The following is a 17,874-nucleotide window of genomic DNA, read 5'->3' as shown; positions in this document are numbered from 1 at the left end:
GTTGAAAATATTTTCGAGATTGAAAGATAATGTCTGTCATATAAAAATTTACAAAAACCAGCAAAAAAAAACATTTTTTCAATATTTTTATTTTTAAAGCCACTGTATCTTCACAAGGATTGGACATATAGGACAATGGTCAATATGGAGACTTTTATGTAAAATTGTCTGGGAAATCGATTCCCACTATCGGTTTTAGAAAATTTCAACGTTTAGACCACTTTCCTAAAAAACAGTTTTAGTAAATGATTTTTGTATTTTTTTTTAGGAGAGACATACCATTCTGCATTTTTCTTGAGTCTTTTTGTAACATCTTGGGCTATTTCCTTAAAAATTTTAAACGAAAAAAAATCGTGACATCACCTTTAAATTTAGCTTTTATGCTTAAAAATTTAAAAATCTCATCGAAATGGCATTTTCTTTCAGTGTATTTTTTTTTCAGAAAGCCCGTTCAATTTCCTACAAGTTTATCTTTGACCACTTTTTGATACGATGCAACGGCCTTGAGCTACAGTAATTTTTTAAATAACAAAATACAAAAATATTTGAATAACTTGTGACATACTCAAATGTTATTTTCGAGTGCAACTGGCTCCATATACACAAAAATGGCTTAAATAGGCCTAGGATAACATGTCTAAAAAGTTTCATTAAAATCGGAGAGGGTCGGGTACAACAGTACAAGAAAAATTCCTTATTTGAGCTGGAATTGCTCGATAAACACTTAATTTTTGCATCAAGTTATTGTAAGTAATTAACACTCAAACGCTCGGGTAGTCATTTCACCCCTATTTTTTCTTAAAAATCTTATAACTTTTGATAGAATTGACAAAATTGGATGCTTCTGGTTGCAAAGGATCCAGATTTGTCTTTATTTTAAACTATCCGATGGGGTGCAAATATGGTCCAGTTTTACCGGAGATATTCCGGTTTCCCTTGGGGTACCTCGGCCCTCCTATATGGGTTTTAGGTCAATATTACAGAAAGTTGTCCACAGAAAAAAGCCGGAAATGATGCAAAACTTCAAGGCATCATCCTAATACATCATCCTGCATAAATAAATGATATGGTCAAGACCTTCGGGCACTGGAACAGGTTGCAACCGGAAACGGTGCACCGAGCTGATGTCGATTGGTGCCCAATTGGAACCGTCTCCGGTGCCCCGTATGACTTAATCATGTCAATTATTTTTGCAGAATGATGTATTAGGATGATGCCTTAAAGTTTTGCATCATTTCCGGTTTTGTTCTGTGGACAAGTTTTTGTTATATTGACCTAAACCCCATATAGGAGGGCCGGACGGAACGGAATCAAGAATATCTCCGGTAAAACTGGACCATATTTGCCCCCCATCGGACAGTTGATAAGTCAAATCTGGATCTTTTGCAACCGGAAGCATCCATTTTGGTCAATTCTATCAAAAGTTATAAGATTTTAAAGAAAAAAAATAGGTGTGAAATGACTACGCGAGCGTTAGAGTGTTAACAAAGAACAAACGAATCTGAATTACTTGCTTTTTGATTGTTTGAGAACTTTTTTTTTAAACTTGAATTATGCCCTACTCATTCAAACTCCCACTATCCCGAAACAGCAGAATAAAATGCTCATTTTCCCATAGCAAGAAAATACCCATGCGAGACGGCTTTTACGACCCGCAGAAATCCAAGAGCCCGCACACACAACTCCAAAAGCCAAGAGCGATCCCCCCACTTCCAACCCAAAAGCTCTCCAACCAAACCAACAGCCATCGATCGAAAGAGATCTTCTTCTCGCAAAGAAAGAGAATCTCACCGCCTCTCTAGCTAGACCACCTTCTAAAAAAACGAAACTAGAACACCCACCACCCCACATCAGATCACTCACACGAGCGTGCCCCCAAAGCACTCTCTCTCGCACTTTCTTCAAGCTCCGCTCTCTCGTGTGCGCGCACGATCGCAGCGGGCAGACGCGCTTCGGAAAGAAAGCAGGTCACAGCCGAACATTGCCGAAGCTCACGGTCGGCGGTGTGCTGGTGCGTGAGCCCAAGAAGAGAAGATCCAAGCAAGCGAATGAAAATTCTTCAACAGCGTGAGCCAGCAAGCGCTCTACGAAGAAAGTTCCAAAAAGGAAGATCGAAGAATGATCGCGATCATCGGCGCGGAAATACTAACAGTCTCGAGGGGGTGGTGGGGTTTGAGCGGGGGGATGGGGGAGGACGATAAAGACGCGTTTTGTGGGGAGCAAAGCTGAGAGGAGGAAATCTCTTGTAAATTTCGGTCAATTTAAAAATATCAAAGGCTTTAAAAATCGTTTTTAATTTTTTCATGTAAAAATCCTTACAATAAATTACAAATTTGTTATAAAGGTTTTATTGTATAAATAGTATTATTTCTTAAATTAGGTTGTATTAAAATTGTGAATTTGACATTATTGTCAAGAGAACATAAAAATGTAGTGAAATAAAAGTTTTGCTTCAACTTTTAAAAGATAGAAACAAAAGGATTGACGCTGTGAATGGAAATGTGGTGTTAAAATCCATTTTGCAATTCCTTCGTGAAACTTCTTACTTTTCTTGTCATTCTCGAGCGACGGAACGGCCAGAACGGAAAATCAATACCTTTCAACTCTACTTTTCAACACTGGTACCGAAAAGTAACAATTTTCAATATTTTTTTTCTGTTTTGAAAGGTGAATTTACTTAACGCATTGATATTTGACATAAAGTTCCATTCAAAAAGCGTTTTTCGGAATTGCAAAAAAAAGTTGTTAGCAACTCGTTGCAAAACTTGATTTTTTTTAGCATTCATCGTATTTATCCAACTCGGTAAAAAACTATTTCATCTAAAGATTTATTTCAGATAGTAGCCACAGATCGAATTAATTTTTTTATTTTTATTTTTTTGGGACAGACTTCTGTAAGTTTTTTCTTCAGAAAAGTCGATGTAAATCGATAAGTTAATGTTCATATCCATCAAATTTCTCATGAATGTGCCTCAAGAGACTCTAAATTACAAATTTGACCTCAAATAAAAAGTTTCCAACCCAAATTTACCAGATTTCTAGCTTTCTTTGAAACAACCCCAAAATCCATGCTGGAAACCTCAAAACGACCGAATAAAAATCATTTCTTTGTAAAATTTGTCATGAAAATACAGCAACAGATTGCCCGGATACAAATTCGAGCTTAAAACATTGCTAAACTTAGAGTATTTCATTTAAAAGCTATTACCCAAAAGCTTCCCAACATTATTTTTTCAATCTTCTGCCATATTACACCATGGCATTTTAAAACATTTTCGAATCAATCACATTGTAGAGGAACAATTTTCTGAACAATTTTCATAAAAAATATCTATTTTTGTTCAATATAAGCAGAGATATACTCAATTTCGTAAAATTAAAAGTGACTTTCTCCAAAATTTCAGAATTTAATTCCCATTCAAATGATGAACACAGCCTACTGAGTTGTTTTTAATAATTCTAATAAAATAATTTCCATAAATTTCATCAAAATTTTACATAAGTTTTAAGTTTCAGACAAATGTTTTCATCCTTAAAAATCTAAGTAAGCAGTGTTCATCGTTTGAATGAGAATTAAATTCAGGAATTTTGAAGAAAGTCACTTTTATTTTGGAAAATTCGGTATATCTCTACTTATATTGAACCAAAATTGATACTTTATTTTATGGAAAAAAAAACTGTTCTCTCCAATGCGATTGATTCGAAAATGTTTTAAAATGTCATAGTGTTATATGACAGAGGATTAGAAAAATTATATTGGGAATCTTTTGGGTAATAAATAGCTTTTAAATGAAATACTCTAAGTTTAGCAATGTTTTAAGCTCGAATTTGTATCCGGGCTATCTGTTGCTGTATTGTCGGTCGTTTTAAGGTTTCCAGCATGGATGTTGGAATTATTTCAAAGAAAGCTAGAAATCTGGTAAATTTGGGTTGGAAACTTTTTATTTGAAGTCAAATATGTAATTAAGAGTCTCTTGAGGCACATTCATAAGAAATTTGATGGATATGAACATGAACCCATCAATTTCCATCGAATTTTCTGAAGAAAAATCATATGAAATCGAAAAAAAATCTTCAAAAAAAAAAGTTGTTCTAGACCCCCCGACGAAATATTTCGTCGGACCCGCAAAATGTCGGGAAAGAGCTTTTCTTTCATGGTGCCAAATATCAGACTTGCCGATTTTTTTATCTTAATGTTCACGGAAAAATATACCGCGGGTAGCACAATTTTTTTTTAAATACTGATAATTGCATGTAGTGTGTATAATGTATTTTTCAATGTTTTTTTTTTTGGTTTTTAAATTGAAATGTTGAAATTCTGACTTGTAATTTCGATTATTATATATATGTTTTTGCATAATTTAGCTTATTGTTAAAATTTTGCGAAAAATTAGTTTTTCTCAGTATCAATTTTCATTCAAAATTTTAACTTTAAAAGCAGTCCGATAAATAAAGTTTAAAATGAAAAAAAAATGTTCTTTTCTTCTAGTTTTTTTTATAAGAATGTAAAAAATTACAAATTTTTCGAAAAAGCCTATAACATGAAAACGGTACACCTAATCAAAAAAGTTGCATCTAGAAATGATTTTTAAAAGTCATATAATTTTTTCCGTGTATTTATTTCTTTGAAAAGGAAAAGTAGGTTTTGGTTATAGCAACAAACTTTTCCGAAGACACGAAATCGATTCTTTGTTTTCGAAAATTCTCCGAATCCTTATTTAGGAAAATTCATTAAAAGGTTTAGTTAAAATTGAAATTATTAATTTACAATTTGTTTTATAGAGTCCCCACAAATAGTTTTCCTTGTTGTGGTTTCTCCGCTTCTTCAAAGAATTAGATCAATAAAAAATGGTTGAAACTTTATTATTTCGTAGCATAAACTTGTGTGATAGCATTTTTTTTTTCAAATTGATTGCATTTTAATTTTTTCTGTATTTGTTAGATATATAAATTATGCTCGATTTAGGGTTATCCTCCAGAATTATTAATTAATTAATTAAATTACCCTTATAAATTTAAAATCAGCAGAATTAATCAGAAAAAGACAGACCCCCGTTTAAATGTTCTGTGTGTTCTTAATGGAAAATAAAGCCATAGTTAATGTATTCATCTTCATTAAAACATACAATTTTAATTCAATTCATACAAAAAAAACAAGGCAAAAGACCAATTGTTAGTCAACTTATTATGAAAAAAAAAACAAGCAAAAACCGGCATTTAAATTCAAACAAAACAAAAATCTCCAGAAAGTTATTATTTTGAGTTTGATTAAGAGAAAATCACTACACAATGTTGAAATCAATTTTCCAGAGAATCACTGCGGCGCAAGTCCAAAAAAGAAATTTCTTCTTTCGTTGATCGTTTGTCGTCGTCGTCGTCGTCACTGATGCTTGCGAAGAAAGTTCACGAAGCAGAATCAACGAAAAGAAAAGAAATGATTTAAATATTTATTCCGTTGGTTGGTTAAGGCTGTTTTTTTTTTCTCTTCATCTTGTATTATTTTCTATATATGTGAGTGTTGTGTGCACTGCTCGTTTTGCAGTGGTACATCCCAAGCCCGAGATCCGAGAGTCGAGCGGAGACTTGACTTCGTTTAGCAGGCCCGAAGTCGAAGATCCAACCAAGTCTACTGGTGGAACTGGAAAAGGGCACCCAGAAGAACCAGAGGGGAGCGAGGGGGGGGGGGAGGAGTAATTCAGAAAAGACCTAACTGTTTGTATACGGCTGGCTGGGCCAAGCTGGACAGAGTTACGGGAAATGGACTTGTTTCTCGGCCGAACTTCAGGGTCTGGGTCCGGTGGAGCTGGGAATTGGGAGAACTTTGAGTGTATGACATGCTATTGAGGACAACCTGTTGAAATACAAAGCAACGAGCAATGCAGTTTGTGTACTTGTTTGGAAAAGTGTTTTTTTTTCTGGGGAAGGTAGTATTGTTTATTTTTTGGGAGTTGCTGCATGGGATTGGAAAGTGGGCAGGTAGATTTAAGCGACATGGGACCTGTTGGGTTGGATTGGGTTGATTGAAGACTTTCTCGTCCGTTCTGAGAATTGCCGAGATTAAATTACGTTGAAAACTGGGGTAACTAAACAAGGAACCTCCAAAAAAAATCGATGAAAGGGTTTGTTGCAGTAATTTTTTAAGGGAATCATTGTTATGGAAAAAACTAACTTAATCCACTTCTGTGGTTGGAGCCTTCCTCACAACAATGGCTGTACACAAGTTTCATCTATTTTTTAGATACGGCTTCCAAAAAGTACATCGATATCACTTAAGTGGCCATATCTCGAGACAGGGTTGCCATATCTTCAATGTTTTGAACTCGTTGGAAAGGTTTTTTGATAACCTAACCAACGTTGGGTCGGATGGTGGATCCGGACATAGTTTACATACATTTAAGTGAGATCCGGCTTCAAAAAAGTACATAAATATCACTTAAGGGGCCATATCTCGAGACAGGGTTGCCAGATCTTCAATGTTTTGGACTCGTTGGAAAGGTTTTTTGATAACCTAACCAACGATGGGTCGTATGATGGATCCGGACATAGTTTACATACATTTAAGTAAATCCGGCTTCAAAAAAGTACATCAATATCACTTAAGGGGCCATATCTCTAGACAGGGTTGTCAGATCTTCGATGTTTTGCACTCATTGGAAAGGTCTTTTGATAACCTAACTAACAATGGGTCGGATGATGGATCCGGACATAGTTTACATACATTTAAGTGAGATCCAGCTTCAAAAAAGTACATCAATATCACTTAAGAGGCCATATCTCGAGACAGGGTTGCCAGACCTTCGATGTTTTGCACTCGTTGGAAAGGTCTTTTGATAACCTAACCAACGATGGGTCGGATGGTGGATCCGGACATAGTTTACATACATTTATGTGAAATCCGGCTTCAAAAAAGTACATCAATATCACTTAAGTGGCCATATCTCGAGACAGGGTTGTCAGATCTTCGATGTTTTGCACTCGTTGGAAAGGTATTTTGATAACCTAACCAACAATCGGTCGGATGATAGATCCGGACATTGTTTACATACATTTAAGTGAGATCCGGCTTCAAAAAAGTACATCAATATCACTTAAGTGGCCATATCTCGAGACAGGGTTGTCAGATCTTCAATGTTTTGGACTCATTGGAAAGGTCTTTAGATAACCTAACCAACGATGGGTCGGATGATGGACCCGGACATAGTTTACATACAGTTAAGTGAGATCCAAATATATGTGAAAACACATTTTTATACATAACTTTTGAACTACTTATCGAAACTTCAATCTGTATAAAACTCGATCTATAAGACCCAAAACCAAGTCGAATGCAACAAGTTCCGGTCAAATCGGTTTAGCCAGTGCCGAGAAACATGAGCTAGTTTGTTGGTCACATACATACATACACACACACATACACACACACATACACACACACATACACACACACATACACACAGACATTTGTTCAGTTTTCGATTCTGAGTCGATATGTATACATAAGGTGGGTCTACGACGTTTTTATACGAAGTTCATTTTTAGAGCAGGATTATAGCCTTACCTCAGTGAGGAAGGCAAAATAATTGAATAAAATTTATTAAAAATGTGCGTCCTACCAAACAGATGTGTTTAACCTTTTAAAAGCAGTTTTCAATTTAAAAATTTGTATGAAAAGTTTTTTTTTTTCGTCATATCTCAAGAGAAAATCAAAAAAGTTTAAAATACTGGATCTCTTGTTTGCCCCTCAGAGCCTTTAGAAGTCAAAATCAGTCCGTGCACGTGCCACCTCTTTTCGGACTGCATCCCATTTGGACGTATTTCCAAAGTCATCTCCCAGGCTGCAACAGGTCTGCCTGTTTCTACATTTTCCAAAACCGTTTCACCCCGGTCATATCTTCATCATCTGTTGCTGCTGGGTCTACGTCTCTTTGCGTGCACACATCTCCGTTAAAACAATCGAGTCTCGTTTCACCTGGTTTAAGATTCAACTGTTTTTTTTTCTTTCCCTTTAGTTGATCCCACTATCTCTCTCTCCCGTTGATAGGTTTAAGCCTAGTACCAATCTTCTTACCCCCTCCGAGATCCATCAAGTCGAGCAACCAGAGCCACTTCTTAAAAGAGCTGAACGCTGTGTGTGTGTGTGTGTGTTTACATTTTAGCCCGGAGAAATTCTTCCCTTCTTCAGCGAACCTCAACGCGCGCGCTATCAAATCTCCAAAACCGACCCTGTTACAATCCAACGATGCCAAGAAGAGTACGAAGCTGGAGCTGGTTCACGCAATGTGGGGATGCCCTACTTCTTGACTATTCCGGAGAGCTTTTTTTTCGCTTCTTTCTTCAACCCAGCCGCTTTCGATACGCACGTTGAAATGTACACGCGTGCGTGTGGAGTTGCGTACGAGGGAGAACAGAGAGGGGAGAGGGTTGGGGCCTGGTGGAGTTTCGAATTCCCGCTATGCTTGAACCTGGTCTGGAGTTGGCCGATCAAGAGGAAGGTTCCTGAGTGCCCTAGATTGCCTGAACCTGACAGAAAAAAAAATCTAAATTGTAAAGTTTGATAATCTTGTTATAATTTTTGATATGTACAAAAAATGCATTATTGAAGTGGCTGTTTTTTTGTTCCAAAAATGTTAAAAATAAATACTTTATCAATTTGTTCAAGTACAACAGAAATAATATTTAAAAATACCAAACAAAGAACAGCTTTCTTCAAAGATTTTTCTTTAAAAATATTGCTTGAATATGAACTGCCACTCGATCAGCTCTTGTTAAAACGCATCTTTTAATCAATTAATCGATCAATCAAGTCAATAGAAAAAATTGGATTGAAAGCATATATTGAGCTTGATAGAGTAGTGTTTAAAGCATTACATTAGGGAAACCATACTCTGAAACAGGTTCCAATAGAATGTTGGCGACATGTTTTCGGAAATATATTTATTTTGCTAAATGAGTTTAGGGCAGAATTATAATAAATACAACTAACCCTAATATTTAATGCATTTATAGAAAGAAAATAAAATTACAAACAGATATTTATTTAAAGAGACATAAAGAGCTACAGTGCTAATGATCCATTTGACGTAAATAATTTAATCTGAATTCTTTTCTAGCAAAATTTGCTTTCCCACTAAAATGACTATTTAAAGAACTATTTTTTGAAGAAAAGTGCAATATCATGTGACCAGTTGAATAATATTTTGAAAATTAATTGAAATCCTATCTTTTACACCTCAGATAACGAAACTAAAATATTTTTCTCTTTCGCAATAGACCGATGCATAAATGTTTCAAAGTTTTTGTCCTTCGACTCTAGCCTAGGTCGAGGGCGAAGGGCAAAAAAAATTGAAATAACAATTAAGCCAGAATTTAAACCTATCAATGAAAAAAAAACCATTGAAAAATGCATTATACACTCGTACAGTTGATATGCAATCATAAGTTTTGAAAAAAAAAAGATTTGACGAAAACAAAAATTTAAGGATAAAAAACCTTTTGCGGTACTGTAAATTGAAAATTCACAAAAAATTCTAAAGATTTTTGAATTAAACCAAACATGCTTAAATGATTCTAAACGCAGGGTCATGCATTTTAAATTGATTTCAGTTGATTGCACTAAAATTTCCATTGAAAATTTAAACTTTTTGAAAAAACTCTACTTTTCAATTGAAAAAAGTTGACAATTTTGTTTAATTAGTTCCTAATGTAATATTACACTTTTTGAACACAAAATGCTTCAAATTTAAAGTACAAAAAACAGTGCCTAGTCAAATTTCGAAAAGTTTAAAAAAGGGTGACTTTTAATTTAAATACATTAAATAAGGCCATTGCAAATTTTATTTAAAATTTTTGTCAAATTAAGTTTGTTGTGATTTCAAAATATCCCTGACTGAAAATGAAATATTGATTAAAAAACTTTTAAAAACGATTGTAAACTTTTGAAATTACATTGAATAATTTTCATATTACTTGTACTACCCAAAAAGACAAGCGGCAAATCAGCCTCGGATCTACACGCCGCACTTTCGGCAAATGCGCGCTGTCAAATGCCATACTGCGTGCTTTGTTTCTGTTGATCTTCTTTTTCAAATCTCTGGGCATATTGTTGCCAATTATGTTTTTTTTATTGCACTAATTGTGCAGAAAATCACTGGCAACAATCTTTACGACACCTTTCAAATGCCACGCGGCGATACCTTTGAGAGAAACGGACAATATTTTTTTTTAATCAAATAAAGAATTTTTGCAATTCCGTCGTGAAACTACTTACTTTTCCTGTCATTCTCGAAAGACGAAAGAGCCTACTTTTCAAAACAAAAAGTTAGGGTACGGGAAAGTTCACTGGATTAAGGGGTTACATACATATAAATCGACAAAAATTTCAGAGGTTGGTTTGAGCACACACTTAAACTTTTTTTAAGTCTGTTTTCAGGGCATTAAAATATACATTTTCATCTATCAATAAAATAAATTTGAACACATTTGATTGTATATTTGCTGAGATATAGCTATTTGAAGTTAGCAGTTTCAAAAAACGGGTGCCACGATATCTCAACACTGCTTCGATCAAATGGGCTCAAAATTTTAGTAAATACTCGTTAAACCGGTCCCGTGTGCATGACGAAGGCCGATTTTAAAAAGGTTTATTTTAAAAAAAGATAAAAATATTTTTGTATTTTACATGTAAAAATTCGTCAGTTTTTGATTTTTGTATTTAAAAAAAAAACAAAATTTTAAAATCGGGCTTCGTCATGCACACGGAATATGTCTTGAGAGTCTTCACCCCAAATTTCAGCCAATTTGGTCTATCCCATCTCGAGATATCGTGGCACCCGGAAATCAACTCGGTGTTCCGAGAAAAACGCTCACAAAGTTTGACAGTCCGCTTTGCGCATGGCAAAACTTTAAATTTAAATCGTCTTCTACTCACTTAAATCATGACACATCTTCATGAAACTTCAGGAGTGATTGGAATTCATCTTTGTAAAGGATTTAATAAATATTCGGAATTATGAAATATTGAGATTTTCTACATGTATGTAACCCCTTAATAGGCGTTGGTTTTTCGGTTTTGTTTATAGAACGTGAAACCTTATGAGCTATCTACAACCACTCAGCTTAGACCATCTAAGTAAAGTAAAATAGATAAGTCACTTAGGAAAGTACGTAACTTACAGCCGTCATCCACAATAAACTTAGAAAACTTGCTGGGCCGATATACAGTTGTTTGTTTACCTTTGATATTTAAACGTTAACTTACCGCAGATTTTTAAATTTTCCCATCTATATGTCAAGTTTGAAGAAGATCAGATTCATTTGCATTGATTCAAATTCCTAAGTTAAGTAATTGTAGATAGCCCATTACTTTTCACACGGTTTTTTGAGACCGGAAATTAAGACGCCTCAAAAAACTTGTGACAGGAAAACATTAATCCAATTATTAATGACTACTGGGTTGGAACAGTCGTTGAATAGTCTGTCTGCATAGAAAACAATAACTTTCCTTTTGATTAAAAACTTATTTTCAGAATTGCAAAAAATGTTGTATGGAACTCGGTGCAAAATTTGATTTTTTTAGCACTCGTCGCGTTTTCTCTATCAATCTACTTTTTGCACCTTATTGCATAAACTACTATTTCAAAATCTTTTATAATTTAAAGGTTGAGACAAAATATCGGTTTAAGACTTAAATCTTTAAAATAAAAAGATAAATTTGCTTAAATTCATTGATATTTTGCCAATTTTTGATAGTAGCTGTTTGTTATACTTTCGGCCAAAATTTGAAAAAAACTTCCTTGAAATTTGAATTTTGTTCTCCCATCAAATTATTTAAAATCGTTTTTTCGTGAGGCTTTTTGTGAACACGTCAGGCTATTATCACAAATAAATTACCAATAAAAATCGTGGGCCAACCAAGGGGTTTGAAACTCTTAGAGCTATAATTATTATGTTAACCAGTATATCAAAATATATGTTAGTATACTTATTATTTCCTTTACATATCGCCAGTATACTTACCAATATACTGAGAGTATCTTAATATACTAACAGTTTATTGCTTTTCGGTTAGTATACTAACAAGTATACTGGAATATCGTAAGTATACTCAGTATTCTTAAGTACCGTCAACTGGGGCGAATTGGGACACATGGGGCGAATTGGGACAGCAGTTTTAACCATGTTAGAGCACAATATTTTGATTTTTCTGGTTGGTTTCGGATAGAACAGACTCAGACCAACAAAATGTGTACATCCATTTCCAAATTTAAAACCTTTATGTGCTCTAAACACTGCTGTCCCTATTCAAACTGTAGTCCCGATTCACCCCAGATGACGGTTATATTAGAGTTTCCAGCCCCTTGGGCCAACCTTCAAATTTCACTTTTAAAAACGAAGTTGACTTTACAGCTGTCGGCCACCATTGCTAGTACCAACCACTAGTGTCTTCCTTTTTATCTACAAGGACTTCGCCGCCCTGGGCTCCTAAGTGTATGAAAGTATGGCACGGAGCGACGGCGCCGAATACCCATATTTACACAAAGAACTTTAGAGCGCCCGCCGCGGGATTCGAACCGGCAACCTCTGAATTGTCAGTCCAGTGCGCCGTCCGATTGATCCACACAGGCGGGACAATTTCACTTTTAAACCCATATTAAAATAAAAACCTCATGGAAATAGCATTTGTCCTTCATTGTATTTTTTCTGATTTTTCAGAAATCTCGCCAAATTTCCAAATTTCCGCCAAAGTTTGTATCGATACTTTTTTGATACTTTTTGAAACTTTACCACGGCTTTGAAATATCTTAATAACGGAATATATCAACATTCAAATAGTTTACACCCTTCCCAAATGTTATTTTCGAGTGCAACTCCATAAACACAAAAAAAGGATTTTTCTTAAGAAAAGTCGCTAAAAATCGATGAATTCATGTACATAATAATCAAATTCCTTATGAATATGCCTTGAGAGACTTGACCAATATTTGACCTTAAATAAAAAAGTTTCCGAAGCAAGATTAACTAGATTTCAAGCATTATTTGAAATAACCCTAAAATCCAAGCTTGAAACCCCAATTCGACCAAATAAAATTCTTTTCTTTGAACACAACACCTATAAAAAATTTCGACGGTTTTGTTCGAACGCGAATCAGTTCAATACGGAGCGTCGGATCGAGGTGCTATTTGTTGCGTTGGGTTCGTATAAGCCCAAGGAAGGTTCTTACGCTAACTAATTGACACTTTGGCCACTCTGGGACCGATTCCGGAGCATCTGCAGATTGTATGGGAAAAGTTACGTAAAATCAAATTTTGATCACAGGAGCCTGAATAAGCAAAAAAGCAAAAAATTTCAACAAACGAAAAAAAAGGCAGAACGAAGTTTGTCGGGTAAGGCTTGTTTGATATGAAAATACAGCATCATATTGTCCAGATACATTTTTTGTTCAAATACTTTGATACATGAGATAATATCGTTAAATTGCAACAGTAACCGTGATTCCATATGCCCAAACATATGTCACTTTTTTAATTTACAAAAATAATATTCCAGTCAAATTGTAGCACAATACTCTCAAAAGATGCTATTTTAAATACTTTGGCATCTAATTGATTCACTTCACTTAAGCTTTTCACCAAATTCTGAACCATATTGTCACCATCTGTTGGCATCGTGCGTTCTTTCCTCCCACCACCCCACGAGCATATGTTTGCGCAAAAAGTCTAAAATTTCAACTCGTAGTTTTACCAGCTTCCTCCACACACCTTTTAGTACGACGCTCCACTAATCACACTTCCGATAAGCGTTAGTACACGCCATCTACTAACTCCCATATTGTAACACACTAAACGACAACAGGTTGAAGTGTCTTTGTACGGTGTTCCCCAAAAATGGAACCCGAAATCCACAAAGTCACACACTAACACACACACACACGTGACGCCAATTCCAGAAGCCACCCGATAAGAACGTTTTCGTTATCACAAGAGGCGCGTCTCTAACCACCGTAACACCACGCGCAGCACACAGCCCAACTCTCTGCCATATGTTCTTAATTGCCATCCGCCATATGGAACGCCGAAGCCTTCTGTTTGCTCAAGCGCCAAACGGTTGCGTCAAGAACTTTTATTTGTGTAACCGATGCCAGCACCGGGAGCCCCACCGACGACGGCACTTGGAAGGTGCTGACAAAACAGATAACACACCGTTTTGGAAAAACAACAGCTTTCGTTGGTGTTTGTGCGCGCGAGGGTGATAAAGTTCTGGAATCTCTTATCTACCTGTAGACCGCATGTTTGCGTGTTTTTTTCCCTGACTAATTTAGTGTGAATTCTTACGAAAAGATCGGTTACCTGACACTTCCAAAACCGGATGGTCAATTCAGACCTTACGTAGCACAAACACTTCCGGAACCACCTGTCAGAACACCGCAAAGAACTCGGAAACGCCTCAACCGGAATTCCGCTACCATATGTTTCGCTAGCTCCACACACAGGTTACGCGCGCACACTTGTTGAACTCCTCGTCGGTCGGTTGTCGTCGGCAGAATACCGTGCGTCGCAGCAAGCCTTGACACAGGACTTGACACTACACAGGACACAGTAGCAGCCGTCGATAGAATCTCGCGCGAAATACGCGCACTCACACAGGAGCCCGAAGAATGTCTCTGACCCGAATCTACGCCGAAGAGCCAGGCGCGCGCGGCGTATCGAAAAGGTTTGGGGGGAGTCTGGAATCACCCACCACCCTTCTATAGTCTAGCTGTAACTGTAATGCCTCTGAGCCGAAATCTACCAGGGGGGACGGTTCTGAGCCAAGGGGTTTGAGGGGTGATTTTCTTATCACGGCGAATAGTCATCGTCGCCCCTTGATAATGTTCTCTCGGGCTTGGATATTCTCAGCGAAACGAATTCTCTCGTGAGAGAGACTGTCAACGAGAATTTGATACAAACAGTAGTGCGTATATCGCGAAAAACGGCAAGGTGGTGACGAAGCGAGGGTGAAACGAAGCGATGTTATCACCAGGTGACTTAGGGTGGTTCGAATCAATTCTCTGTTGGCAATATGGTTCCTTCTACAACAAACAAACCATCCACTTTAACAACCCCCAGGTCATTTGTCGTTTTTATTGCGGTTACTTTTTACTCCAAGGAACCTTCAACCCCAGGATACGAACTGACGACCTTTGGATTGCGAGTCCAACCGCCAACAAACAACTCCACCGGATCAGACCTAGTTTGGTGTGTTGTTTGTACTTAAATTTCTCGTCGCAAGAAATGCGGACGGGGTCGAAAACTGGGATCGAAGTCAGGCCAACTGGGTGAGAGACAATCACGAGGTCCCAGGTAATCCAACGAGGTTTACCGAGTTAGATAAATACGACGAGTGCTGAAAAAATCAAGTTTTGCAACGAGTTGCTTACAACAATTTTTGCGACTCCAAAAAAGGCTTTTTGGGTGGAATTTTATGCCAAACATCCATGCAAGCATCCACGTGCTAAGTAAATTCACCGATCAGAACAAAAAATATTGTAAAATGTTACTTTTCAATACTAGTGCTGAAAAGGTCAACTTTTAACCACCCATTTCAGTGCTGAAAAGTTAAATTTTTCGGCACTGGTATTGAAAGGTATGAACTTTCCATTCTGCTATTTTTGGTAAAGAAAAGTAGCCCGTTTCGTCACTCGAGAATGACAGAAAAAGTAAGTACAGTATGTAAAAAAAGTATTTACACCCCTTGGGCACTATGCACACTTTGTGATGAAACATGTAAACAATTTAAAGTTTGACATAAACCTAGTACTACGTTTTGTTCAGAAACTCATGCCGAACATTTTGTTGCATAAAGCTCATGAAAAGATGATTTCTATAAAAAGTTCTATAACAAACACTATTATAAAAATCAAAAAAGGTGCATAAAAAGTTTGTACACTAGCGTGGCTCACGGGTATGTGAAAAAGACAAAAGTGTTCAATTTCGAACGCCTCAACCGGAATTTTGTAGCAATATGGCCCCAAAACATAGCCTGAAATTTTGAGCGCATTTGGTTAAGGTTTAGAACTTCCACCATTGACCTGAAGTTATAAAGAAATTTCAATAAATTTAATTTATTTATTTTCAACTTTTTAACTCTTCTTCGAGTATATTTTCCTATGCCCTATGAATTTTTCTCAAAGTAGTGGTTTCTTATAGGTTTCGATCCGGGGAACAACTTTGTAGAACATCACAAAGCGCTAGGAATTAATCCCGGAAAGATACAGGCAAATTTTTAGAGCACGTTAAAAAAAAATCCTAGCTCCAAAAAATATCCTGTATCTTTTCAGGATCAATTCCTAGCGCTTTGCGATGTTCTACAAAGTTGTTCCCCGGATCAAAACCTATAAGAAACTTGAGAATAAGAAAATTTGATTGGGTTTTTGGAAACTTTATCTAAGAAGAGGTTAAAAGTGAAAATTTCCCATAGTAAATCTTTAAAAGTTCCATACTAACTTCAGGTCAATGGTGGAAGTACTAAACCTTAACCAAATGCGCTCAAAGTTTCAGGCTATGTTCTGGGGCCATATTGCTACAAAAATCCGGTCGAGGCGTTTGGAATTGAACACTTTTGTCTTTTTCATATATCCGTGAGCCACGCTATTGTACACCTTTCAAAAAATGAACATAAATAAAGTTATTTGTAGACAAATCACCATAAATCCAGTCTCCCAACTCCAAAAAGGCATCCTTGACGGATTAAAAAAATAATTTGGATTGAATATAACGTTTACCAATTACATAGAATAAAAGTTTATATAACTCTGGAAATTATATATAAAACTTATCTAAACTTAATTTTGCAAACTTTTAATTCAACTAAATGTCAATATATTACCATAGAATTGCTAAATAAACATATTGGAGTGGGTATAACACCGTTTTGGGGGTCTTTGTTTCGATAGAATAGATTTTTCGTTGGAATTTTGTACCAACCCGAAATTACGTCGTGGGAAAATCCGCCGGCATCCGTACCGGTCCACGATTCACTAGTCAACCTATGTGGCATAGGCAAGGGCATACAATTTCCGATCTTTTGGTACCCAAGCATCTAGGTTTTCTATAAAACCCACGTTTTATTTAATTATTTACAACCACATGTTATTTAATTATTTGCTTTATAATTGTGAATGACAACAGAAAACAGGCGAGCAACCTCGGCTCATTTTGAACATTTTTTAGAAAATTTTAAATTCCTCCAGCCAAGTTACCAATTTGCAATAGTGCGATCGATACCAATAATAAATTGTAAAGTCCAAGTAAGGGGGAATTGCGTAAAACAGTATTTTTTTAATGCGCTAATGTTGAATGAACGTAAATTATGTAAAGATTTACACTACAATAGTGTTTAGTGCAAAATTCTTTAAAAAATCAATACCGTATTTTTTAAACTGAAATTTCCATGATTTGCAAACAAACTACGAAAAATTGTGTATACATTTTCACCTTTCTTTGCTAAAATTATTTATGTTTAAATGCTATAAACTTGCTAAGCAGCACGAGCATAAAATGTCTTCATGAAACTTTCAAGAGTCTACAATTTTACAATTTACAATTTCATTTTAGATTAAGCATAACTTTTGAAAAGGTATACCAATAGATAATTTTCCTCATTTCAAATTATAGACCAAATTTTAAAATTTATAATTCAAATCTACAACTTTGCCCATGTCACCGAATTAATCAGAAAATCCCATTTCAAGATACATATTTTCATATATTTTTGTACCGTCATCTGGGCGAATCGGGACTACAGTCTGGGAACAGAGCAGTTCAAAAAGCTTCGAATTTGGAAATGGATGTTCACATTTTGTTGCTCTGAATCTGGTCTAACCGAAACAACCCATT

General features: G+C 35.9%; 1 protein-coding gene across 3 annotated transcripts in view; it reads right to left on the bottom strand.

Moving 5' to 3' along the window:
* The window catches only part of LOC120427078 (uncharacterized), a 108,245-nt gene that overhangs the window by 73,861 nt on the left and 16,510 nt on the right, over positions 1-17,874 (bottom strand). Inside the window, exon 1 of one of the 3 annotated variants that reach the window (XM_052706647.1) lies at positions 14,347-14,741. The exons of 1 other annotated variant lie outside the window; for it this stretch is intronic. The gene's annotated coding sequence lies outside the window, so the exon portion shown is untranslated. Of the gene's footprint in view, positions 1-14,346; positions 14,742-17,874 lie in introns of those variants that run through there. One more of the 3 variants, XM_052706649.1, reaches the window with a different exon arrangement.

This window comes from Culex pipiens, chromosome 1, assembly GCF_016801865.2.
Source record: "Culex pipiens pallens isolate TS chromosome 1, TS_CPP_V2, whole genome shotgun sequence".
Classification (NCBI taxonomy): Eukaryota; Metazoa; Arthropoda; class Insecta; order Diptera; family Culicidae; genus Culex; species Culex pipiens.
This window is presented reverse-complemented; position numbering and strand designations above follow the sequence as displayed.